The sequence below is a fragment of the Mus caroli genome, unplaced genomic scaffold (genome assembly GCF_978045245.1).
Source record: "Mus caroli unplaced genomic scaffold, Mus_caroli_1 scaffold_5, whole genome shotgun sequence".
In the NCBI taxonomy this organism is placed as follows: Eukaryota; Metazoa; Chordata; class Mammalia; order Rodentia; family Muridae; genus Mus; species Mus caroli.
Window position 1 is genome coordinate 6,768,202 of NW_028227260.1, and position 10,923 is coordinate 6,779,124.

General features: G+C 39.2%; 1 pseudogene; it reads right to left on the minus strand.

Annotated features, from left to right (window-relative positions):
• Positions 1–2,508, minus strand: part of LOC110286446 (serine/arginine-rich splicing factor 7 pseudogene) — a 31,035-nt pseudogene extending 28,527 nt beyond the window's left edge.
• Positions 2,509–10,923: the final 8,415 nt, after the last annotated feature.

The following is a 10,923-nucleotide window of genomic DNA, read 5'->3' on the forward strand; positions in this document are numbered from 1 at the left end:
GGTCCAGAACACTTTTTCTACAGGGAGAATGGCACTCATATTTATTCTAAGTTGTAATACAGTTTAACATGTAAGTCTTCCCTATGGGTAATCCACTACAGGTCTTCCAGATTTGTCTTCTGTTCCAAATGCTATCCTGTCATTTCTGTCAATGTTATTCTCTTTCTTTGGTCACTTTGGTATGCAGGTAAAGTGAACATGCACATGCAAGTGAGCTCGTGCGGGCTCACTCACACACACACACACACACACACACACACACACACACATATAAACACACAGAGTCTGGTAGAAATGATCATTGCTAATTCCAATCATTGAAATTTTATATAATTTGCTTTGATTGGGAATAAGGCTTCCAAAATCAAGATAAAGTAAAATTAATTCTCTACTACTATCATTCCCAGATAATTCAGACTGTTTAGAAATTATCTCATAATTACTCCAGCCTATACTCACTGTGCTTCTTATCAAACAAAATAGCAATAAATATCTCATTTGAAGTTATTATATAATAACAAATGATCAGTATGATCAAAACTATAAAAATATTAATAGCCAAATTTTATTTATAAAGATTTTATGAAATATATGATCAGTAAAGCTGTAATACATCACCTTGGTATTCAGCCTTAGAAGAAAACTGAGACCAAGAGAATTGAGTCATTTGTTTTATGACATAAAGGTAGTTATGGAAATACATATGAAACTTCAAGCTTTTTTTGATCCCCTATCTAGCATATCTTCTAATGCCTCATATTTTTTAAAGGCAGTTACTTCTCACTACATGGAGTCGGCATGAAATGAACATGATTCCAACACTGTCTACTTCCTATTACAATCCAAAGGCTCCAGGTCTAATGCCTCCCTTAACAAGTCTACTTGGCTTTTATGTAAAACAAATACATTGAAACAATATTATTAAGTAATATGCTGCTTACTCCTTTGGTTACTAAGATTTCTTTTCACTTTATTTTGAAATATCTTTAAAAGTTGAAAGATAAAGAATAGTACGAGGAGCTCCCATACAACTTTATCGAAACTAATGACACCCTTAACATTTTGCCATCATCATGCATGCTCTTGTATTCTCTTCGCTGCTCTGCTTTTCTCTCTTTTCTCTCTCACACCCACATGTTAAGTTTTCACAATAATATAATTGCAATTGTTGTTGGTCCTCAAGATACTTCGGTGAGTATTTTATTTTTATGTGTATAGAGCATACACATGTCTATATGCTTGTTTAACCATGATGTGTGTGTTTGTGTGTGCATCTGTGTATCTGTGTATGTGTATATGTGTGTATGTGTGTGGGTGTGGATGTGGGTATGTGCATGAGTATGTAGAGTTCCACGGTTGATATCAGGAATCTTCCTCTATTGCAGTGGTTCTCAACCTCTCCAATACTGTGAACCTTTAAGACAGTTCCTCATGTAGTGACCCCCAACCATGAAATCCTTTTCATTGCTGCTTCATACCTATAATTTTGCTACTATTATGAATCATAATATAAATATCTGTGTTTTCTGATGATCTCAGACAACCTCTGTGAAAGGATATATTTTACCCCCAAAGGTGTCATGACCCACAGGTTGAGAAAAGCTGCTTTATTGATTCAACCTTGCTCACTGAACCGGGATATCTAACATGAACACAGAGCTCACCAATATGACTATTTAGCTAACTAGCCAAGTTTCTCTGGGGATTCTACCTTTATCATCTTTAAAGCACCAAAACTAGAGACATACTACTACATCATCCAACAGTTAGGTTCCGGCAACCCATTTGTACAGCAAACATTTGTCTCCCCATCCTTTGGTGCATATCTTCTAAGAACAGAATATTTTCCCTTAAAATACCATAATATATTCATCTACCCTAAAATGTATATTACAATTTTGTCAATTATTTGAACAATGTCCTTTGAAGAAGTCTCCCACTTCAATCTAAGATCCAATCCAAGACAGCATTTATACTTCATTTTCTTCCCTCTTTAATCTCCTACAACAAAAACCAATTCTTTGGTCTTTCTTTTTGCTCATGGCATTGATGTTGCTGAAAAAAAAAAAAAAAAAAAAAAAAAAAAAAAAAAAAAAAAAACAAAGCATTTTTTTCCCCAATACTGCTTTTAAACTTAGGTTGTATTGGATGGATTTTGAAATATAATAAATCATTTCCAAAGTAAGTGACTTAAAACAACAACAAACATTTTAGAATGTAAAGTTTCCATTTCTTACTATTCAGTTAGGCAACATGATGGTTGTTTCATTTACACAAACTTGGCTGAAGTAGAATGGTCTAAAAGCCATGGCCAACCTGTGGCCTGAAGACTGCATACATTGTAGGATAGCTGTGAATGCAGCTCAACATGTTTGTAGATGAAAATCTCATATTTTAGTATTATAAGGTAAGATATCCCTAGTAGATAAACTAACCGCCATGCTTAGCAGTTGACTGAATAACAGCCATGATGATAAGGATGCCTTGGCACTGCTTTTTGCCATCCATCAGACTAACCTGGAATCACTAACGTAGGGTTAATTGTAGAGTTCCTATACTAAGCAAGAGCAGGCCCCAGTACACAAATGATTATTTACATCTTTGAGTCATGTTAACGAAGTCTGATTGGCTAAAGAAAATCACAAGGCCAGCCCAGAGTCTGTGAAAGAACAATGCTGCAAAATATCAATCACAATTAAATTATTTGCAGACATTTTATATTATCCAATAGCTGCTAAAACAAACAAACAAACAAACAACAAACCCGTGATAAAATTTTTCATGGGTAATTAACATGCTGGTAATAAAAGTACAAGGAGGAAGGCTTTCCCCTAAAATCTTGGCAAAATCTAAATTCAAAATGTTACACCGATGAGAAGAAATAGACGTTACATATTAGCTAATTAGTAAAGGTTTTCCCCAATCTACTGTGTCTTTATTGGTAAAAGGGTTAAATTTAAGGACAAAAAAAAAATGAACTCTAATACTCTTCTATACTATAACCCTTATAATTATAATTAACATAATTAACATAAGTAGATGGCAGATAATTGTGTACAAGTTCCTATTATAAGAAAAACAACAGGGAGAGTATGCTTCTAGAGGAAGCTCAAAGATCTCTCTCCCTGGTGGGGAGTTATAGGAAATTCTAAGACTGTTCTAATGAAGTGAGCCTGCATTGTCTTTAAAGGCAGCAATACCAAGTCTTTCATTAGTGATCCATGCTGTGATATAGCAATGGAAAACATAGGATGCTATTTCTTTTTTTTCCTTTTGTTGTTTGCTTTTATTTATTTGTTTATATCCCAAATGCTGCCCCCTCATAGTCCAGCTTCCCAGCCCTCCCGCACCCTCACCCTTCTTCTATGAGACAATGGGGCCCCAATGGGTATTCTCCCAACCCTGGTGAATCAAGACCCCACCAAATTAAACTCATCCTCTACCATTGAGGCCAGACAAGGCAGCCCTCTTGAGGAATGGATACCAGTCAGGCAACAGTTTTAAAGACAGCACCCCCTGACACACATTCCAGTTGTTGGGGGACTCACATGGAGACTGAGCCGCACATCTGCTATATATGTGGCAGGGCCTAGATTTCACCCATGTATACTCTTTGGTTGGTGGCTCAGTCTCTGAGAGATTCCAGGGATCTATGTTAGTTGACATTGTTGGTCTTCCTGCAGAGTTTCGATCCCACTCAGGGGCTTCAATCCCTCCTCCAAGTCTTCCATAAGAGTTCCTGACCTACTTCTAATGTCTGGCTGTGAGTATCTGCATCTATTTCCACTGAATGCTGGATAGAGCCTCTCAGAAGACAGTTATGCTAGGCCCCTGTCTGTAAATATAAGAGCATCATAAATAGTGTCAGGGATTGATGCTTGTCCATGGGATGGGTCTCAAATTGGGCCAGTTTTTGGTTGGCCATTCCTTTACTCTCTGCTCCATCTTTGTCCTTGAATTTCATTTAGACAGGACAAATTTTGGATCAACAGGTTTTTTATTGTTTTTGTTTTTAAATATATTTTATTACGTATTTTCCTCAATTACATTTCCAATGCTATACCAAAAGTCCCCCATACCCTCCCCCCTCTCCCCAATTTCCCTACCCACCCATTCCCATTTTTTTTTTTTTTTTTTGGCCCTGGCGTTCCCCTGTACTGGGGCATATAAAGTTTGTGTGTCCAATGGACCTCGTTTCCAGTGATGGCCGACTAGGCCATCTTTTGATACATATGCAGCTAGAGTCAAGAGCTCCGGGGTACTGGTTAGTTCATAATGCTGTACCACCTATAGGGTTGCAGGTCCCTTTAGCTCCTTGGGTACTTTCTCCAGCTCCTCCATTGGGAGCCCGGTGATCCATCCACTAGCTGACTGTGAGCATCCACTTCTGTGTTTGCTAGGCCCCGGCATAGTCTCACAAGAGACAGCTATATCAGGGTCCTTTCAGCAAAATCTTGCTAGTGTATGCAATGGTGTCAGCGTTTGGAAGCTGATTATGGGATGGATCCCTGGGTATGGCAGTCTCTAGATGGTCCATCCTTTCGACAAAGCTCCAATCTTTGTTTCTGTAACTCCTTCCATGGATGTTTTGTTCCCAATTCTAAGAAGGGGTACAGTGACCCCACATTGGTCTTCATTCTTCTTGAGTGTCATGTGCTTAGCAGATTGTATTATATATCTTGGGTATCCTAAGTTTTGGGCTAATATCCACTTATCAGTGAGTACATATTGTGTGAGTTCCTTTGTGATTGTGTTACCTCACTAAGGATGATGCCCTCCAGGTCCATCCATTTGCCTAGGAATTTCATAAATTCATTCTTTTTAATAGCTGAGTAGTACTCCATTGTGTAAATGTACCACATTTTCTGTATCCATTCCCCTGCTGAGGGGCATCTGGGTTCTTTCCAGCTTCTGGCTATTATAAATAAGGCTGCTATGAACATAGTGGAGCATGTGTCCTTCTTACCGGTTGGAACATCTACAAGATATATGCCCAGGAGAGGTATTTCTGGATCCTCCGGTAGTTCTATGTCCAATTTTCTAAGGAACCACCAGACTGATTTCCAGAGTGGTTGTACAAGCTTACAATCCCACCAACATTGGAGGAGTGTTCCTCTTTCTCCACATCCTCGCCAGCATCTGCTGTCACCTGAAATTTTGATCTTAGCCATTCTGACTGGTGTGAGGTGGAATCTCAGGGTTGTTTTGATTTGCATTTCCCTAATGATTAAGGATGTTGAACATTTTTTCAGGTGCTTCTCAGTCATTTGGTATTCCTCAGGTGAGAATTCCTTGTTCAGTTCTGAGCCCCATTTTTTAACGGGGTTATTTGATTTTCTGGAGTCCACCTTCTTGAGTTCTGTATATATATTGGATATTAGTCCCCGACCTGATTTAGGATAGGTAAAGATCCTTTCCCAATCTGTTGGTGGTCTTTTTGTCTTTTTCACGGTGTCTTTTGCCTTGCAGAAGCTTTGCAGTTTCATGAGGTCCCATTTGTCAATTCTTAATCTTACCATGCAAGCCATTGCTGTTCTGTTCAGGAATTTTTCCCCTGTGCCCATATCTTCAAGGCTTTTCCCCACTTTCTCCTCTATAAGTTTCAGTGTCTCTGGTTTTAGGTGAAGTTCCTTGATCCACTTAGATTTGACCTTAGTACAAGGAGATAGAAATGGATCAATTTGCATTCTTCTACATGATAACAACCAATTGTGCCAGCACCATTTGTTGAAAATGCTGTCTTTCTTCCACTGGATGGTTTTAGCTCCCTTGTCGAAGATCAAGTGACCGTAGCTGTGTGGGTTCATATCTGGGTCTTCAATTCTATTCCATTGGTCTACTTGTCTGTCACTGTACCCGTACCATGCAGTTTTTATCACAATTGCTCTGTAGTAAAGCTTTAGGTCAGGCATGGTGATTCCACCAGAGGTTCTTTTATCCTTGAGAAGAGTTTTTGCTATCCTAGGTTTTTTGTTATTCCAGATGAATTTGCAGATTGCTCTTTCTAATTCGTTGAAGAATTGAGTTGGAATTTTGATGGGGATTGCATTGAATCTGTAGATTGCTTTTGGCAAGATAGCCATTTTTACAATGTTGATCCTGCCAATCCATGAGCATGGGAGATCTTTCCATCTTCTGAGATCTTCTTTAATTTCTTTCTTCAGAGACTTGAAGTTTTTATCATACAGATCTTTCACTTCCTTAGTTAGATTCACGCCAAGATATTTTATATTATTTGTGACTATTGAGAAGGGTGTTGTTTCCCTAATTTCTTTCTCAGCCTGTTTATTCTTTGTGTAGAGAAAGGCCATTGACTTGTTTGAGTTAATTTTATATCCAGCTACTTCACCGGAGCTGTTCATCTGGTTTGGGAGTTCTCTGGTGGAATTTTTAGGGTCACTTATATATACTATCATATCATCTGCAAAAAGTGATATTTTGACTTCATCTTTTCCAATTTGTATCCCCTTGATCTCCTTTTGTTGTCAAATTGCTCTGGCTAGGACTTGAAGTACAATGTTGAATAGGTATGGAGAAAGTGGACAGCCTTGTCTAGTACCTGATTTTAGAGGGATTGCTTCAAGCTTCTCACCATTTACTTTGATGTTGGCTACTGGTTTGTTGTAGATTGCTTTTATCATGGTTAGGTATGGGCCTTGGATTCCTGATCTTTCCAAGACTTTTATCATGAATGGGTGTTGGATCTTGTTGAATGCTTTTTCTGCATCTAAGGAGATGATCATGTGGTTTTTGTCTTTGAGTTTGTCTATATAATGGATTACGTTGATGGATTTCCATATATTAAACCATCCCTGCATCCCTGGAATAAAACCTACTTGGTCAGGATGGATGATTGCTTTAATGTGTTCTTGGATTCGGTTAGCAAGAATTTTGTTGAGGATTTTTGCATCGATATTCATAAGGGAAATCGGTCTGAATTTCTCTATCTTTGTTGGATCTTTCTGTGGTTTAGGTATCAGAGTAATTGTGGCTTCATAGAATGAGTTGGGTAGAGTTCCTTCTACTTCAATTTTGTGGAATAGTTTGTGCAGAACTGGAATTAGATCTTCTTTGAAGGTCTGATAGGACTCTGCACTAAACCCATCTGGTCCTGGGCTTTTTTTTGACTGGGAGACTATTAATGACTGCTTCTATTTCCTTAGGGGATATGGGACTGTTTAGATCATTATCTTGATCCTGATTTAACTTTGGTACCTGGTGTCTGTCTAGAAATTTGTCCATTTCGTCCAGGTTTTCCAGTTTTGTTGAGTATAGCCTTTGGTAGAAGGATCTGATGGTGTTTGGGATGTCTTCAGGATCTGTTGTTATGTGTCCCTTTTCATTTCTGATTTTGTTAATTAGGATGTTGTCCCTATGCCCTCTAGTGAGTCTAGCTAAGGGTTTATCTATCTTGTTGATTTTCTCAAAGAACCAACTCCGCATTTGATTAATTCTTTGAATAGTTCTTCTTGTTTCTACTTGGTTGATTTCACCCCTGAGTTTGATTATTTCCTGCTGTCTACTGCTCTTGGGTGAATTTTCTTCTTTTTTTTTCTAGAGCTTTTAGATGTGTTGTCAAGCTGCTAGTGTGTGCTTTCTCCAGTTTATTTTTGTAGGCACTCAGAGCTATGAGTTTCCCTCTTAGAAATGCATTCATTGTGTCCCATAGGTTTGGGTTAGTTGTGGCTTCATTTTCATTAAACTCTAAAAAGTCTTTAATTTCTTTCTTTATTCCTTCCTTGACCAAGGTATCATTGAGAAGAGTGTTGTTCATTTTCCATGCGAATGTTGGCTTTCCATTATTTATGTTGTTATTGAAGATCATTCTTAGTCCATGGTGGTCTGATAGGATGCATGGGACAATTTCAATATTTTTGTATCTGTTGAGGCCTGTTTTGTGACCAATTATGTGGTCAATTTTGGAGAAAGTCCTGTGAGGTGCTGAGAAGAAGGTATATCCTTTTGTTTTAGGATAGAATGTTCTATAGATATCTGCCAGATCCATTTGATTCATAATTTCTCTTAGTTTCTCTGTGTCCCTGTTTAGTTTCTGTTTCCACGATCTGTCCATTGATGAAAGTGGTGTGTTGAAGTCGCCCACTATTATTGTGTGAGGTGCAATGTGTGCTTTGAGCTTTACTAAAGTGTCTTTAATGAATGTGGCTGCCCTTGCATTTGGAGCATAGATATTCAGAATTGATAGTTCCTCTTGGAGGATTTTACCTTTGATGAGTATGAAGTGTCCCTCCTTTTCTTTTTTGATAACTTTGGGTTGGAAGTTGATTTTATTCGATATTAGAATGGCTACTCCAGCTTGTTTCTTCAGACCATTTGCTTGGAAAATTGTTTTCCAGCCTTTTACTCTGAGGTAGTGTCTGTCTTTTTCCCTGAGATGGGTTTCCTGTAAGCAGCAGAATGTTGGGTCCTGTTTGTGTAGTCAGTCTGTTAATCTATGTCTTTTTATTGGGGAATTGAGTCCATTGTTATTAAGAGATATTAAGGAAAAGTAATTGTTGCTTCCTTTTATTTTTGTTGTTAGAGTTGGCATTCTGTTCTTGTGGCTGTCTTCTTTTTGGTTTGTTGAGGGATTACTTTCTTGCTTTTTCTAGGGCGTGATTTCCTTCCTTGTATTGGTTTTTTTCTGTTATTATCCTTTGAAGGGCTGGATTCGAGGAAAGATAATGTGTGAATTTGGTTTTGTCGTGGATTACTGGATTCTCCATCTATGTTAATTGAGAGTTTGGCCGGGTATAGTAGCCTGGCTGGCATTTGTGTTCTCTTAGTGTCTGTAGAACATCTGTCTAGGCTCTTCTGGCTTTCATAGTCTCTGGTGAAAAGTCTGGTGTAATTCTGATAGGCCTGCCTTTATATGTTACTTGACCTTTCTCCCTTGCTGCTTTTAATATTCTATCTTTATTTAGTGCATTTGTTGTTCTGATTATTATGTGTCAGGAGGAATTTCTTTTCTGGTCCAGTCTATTTGGAGTTCTGTAGGCTTCTTGTATGATCATGGGCATCTCTTTCTTTAGGTTTGGGAAGTTTTCTTCTAAAATTTTGTTGAAGATATTTGCTAGTCCTTTAAGTTGAAAATCTTCTGTCTCATCAACTCCTATTATCCGTAGGTTTGGTCTTCTCATTGTGTCCTGTATTTCCTGGATGTTTTGAGTTAGGATCCTTTTGCGTTTTGTATTTTCTTTGATTGTTGTGCCGAAGTTCTCTATGGAATCTTCTGCACCTGAGATTCTCTCTTCCATCTCTTGTATTCTGTTGCTGATGCTTGCATCTATGGTTCCAGATTTCTTTCCTAGGGTTTCTATCTCCAGCGTTGCCTCGCTTTGGGTTTTCTTTATTGTGTCTACTTCCCTTTTTAGGTCTAGTATAGTTTTGTTCATTTCCATCACCTGTTTGGATGTGTTTTCCTGTTTCTCTTTGAGGACTTCTACCTGTTTGGTTGTGTTTTCCTGTTTTTCTTTAAGGACTTGTAACTCTTTAGCAATGTTCTCCTGTATTTCTTTAAGTGAGTTATTAAAGTCCTTCTTGATGTCCTCTACCATCCTCATGAGATATGCTTTTAAATCCGGGTCTAGATTTTCGGTTGTGTTGGGGTGTCCAGGACTAGGTCGGGTGGGAGTGCTACATTCTGATGATGGTGAGTGGTCTTGATTTCTGTTAGTAGGATTCTTGCGTTTGCCTTTCGCCATCTGGTAATCTCTGTGGCTGTGCAGAATACACTGGGCGGGGTCCCTGAACCAAGATGTCTGTTGCTGATGCTCAGGCAAAGCGCTTCCTCTCTGCTCAGACCCCTTTCCTCTGTCCGGTAGGTGGCCAGATGTCTGGGGCCTGTGCAGAATACACTCGGCGGGGTCCCGGAACCAAGATGTCTGTTGCTGATGCTCAGGCAAAGTGCTCCCTCTCCGCTCAGACCCCTTTCCACTGGCTGGAAGGTGGCCGGGTGTCAGGGGCCTGTGCAGAATACACTAGGCGGGGTCCCAGAACCAAGATGTCTGCTGCTGATGCACAGGCAAAGCGTTCCTGGGCCGGTAGGATCCCTAACCACTGGCCAGAAAAGTGGCCAGCTGTCTGGGGCCTGAAAAGGGGGCTGCCTTAGAAGCTCTGTGGCTCCCCCATCCCAGAAGCTTTTAGCTTCTGTATTCCTTACTCTCACCTGTGCAGAATACACTTGGCGGGGTCCCGGAACCAGGATGTCTGCTGCAGATGCTCAGGCTAGGCACTCCCTCTCCCTGGTCAACAGTTTTGTGGGTGATTTGCTGTCCTTATTCCTCTACTGGGGGTCCTGTCTGGCTGCAGGAGGTGGCCTCTTCAGGTTCCATGACCCGTTGTTGGCAATTCAACTTGATTAAGGTCACCTGCATTGACTCTTGGAAGTTTCCCTCATCATCATAATCTTCCTAACTTGTGATTACTTAAAATATACCTTTAAATTTAATATCATGTATAGGATATATTAAACAGAATTAAAATTCATAGTATTGACATATGCAGATATTCAAGAGGTGATGAAAATAACAAAATATAAGAATGCTATACTTTGTGTGTATTATATACAGTTTACCAACAAAATACACTCTCAGGCCTAACATCACACAATTTCATAAATCAGAAATCTGTTTTTCTCATTTAATTGAGTTGTTGACCCAAGGCTCTCATGAGAACCCCCTAACAACCCAGGCTGTTGCTGACTGTAGGTTGCTCTCCACAAACTAACAGCAAGCTCCCACTGCAGAAGACAACACCTATAGAACTCAATGAACACAGAGAAATTAAGCTGGTGCTTACATAAAGTCTTCACACATATATTCTAGTGCCTTTGGTTCATATAGGTACTCTGAACAATATATAAATCTAAAGAGAAACATAAACAATAAGCCTGCAACAAAACTTCTAATCTGCAATACTGCCCTG